Source organism: Condylura cristata, unplaced genomic scaffold (genome assembly GCF_000260355.1).
Source record: "Condylura cristata isolate star-nosed mole 26May11 unplaced genomic scaffold, ConCri1.0 scaffold00007, whole genome shotgun sequence".
NCBI lineage: Eukaryota > Metazoa > Chordata > Mammalia > Eulipotyphla > Talpidae > Condylura > Condylura cristata.
In genome coordinates, this window is record NW_004567108.1 from 53,755,456 (window position 1) to 53,756,564 (window position 1,109).

Consider the following 1,109-nt stretch of genomic DNA (forward strand, 5'->3'; position numbering starts at 1 on the left):
TTTTGACCTTGCAAGAATAAACAAGAGAAAGATAATATTGCTCTTTACATAATACAAGGACATACCAGGAACACAACTTTCTACAAATCAGCCAGAGAATCTTCACCAGGCATTGAATGTGCCAGCTCCTGGATCTTGAACCTCTCAGCCTTTTAAACCAAAGCAATAAATGTGTGTTATTTAAGCTAACTTCTGCACTACAGCATTTCAAACTCAAACAAATACCATTATTCAAGATCTATACTTATAATAGTATAATTTGTAACATGACTTCCTACCTAATACTTATTAGCTTTTGATACAAAAGTAAGATGTCGCTATAGGCTATGATAGAAGTGGGATCTTAAGATGACTCAGTTTCTCTGCAACATGCAGTTGACATTTAGCACCAAAAGTTTTAGAGGCTGAGATCAAGTAGCAATGACTTAATCATAGTCAGTGAAAATTGGTAAATTAAAACAGGAAATTAGTAGGAATCAAAATTGACTGCTTAAAAGTTTAGACACAAAATAAGTTTTATTTTAAGGCCTTAGGGGCTCTTTGTGAGGTGATTTCTTTTATGTATCTTACAACTATGCATCTTGCTTCCAAAACTAAATCTATAGATGTGGAGAAATCATTTGCAACTGCTTAATGAGCAACTGGGGTGTGGGGAAGCATTTATTAGGTCCTGCTGGCTGAAGTGACAGATCAAAAGTATTCTGATAGTAAGAAATGTTACAAAGACAAAAAGAAATAACGTGGGCATGTTCAAGTTTCATCCATGCAGGAGTAGCTGTTATTGGACTTAACTTCTTGTTATAAACAAATATAGAATCTAGACAAAACATATATAACAACTGTTTGCGGGCACTGGACAGCAGCCAGTGCAGGACTAAGGTCCTTGAGAGAAAAGAGGCAAACTAAATAAACATCGCATAAACCCCAGATTTCTTCCTAGGGGCATTTTCCAAACTGCAGCTCGGGGAAATAAAGTATAGGACAGGTAGTCTTGCTGGACAGCAGAAACAGATCAATGTTTAGAATATCCCAGAGAACTAAGTTTGGAGTGATAGGGTCCCAGAAAGGAATAAATTATGGAAAAGAAGCCCTTAAGGATTTGTGTGAAA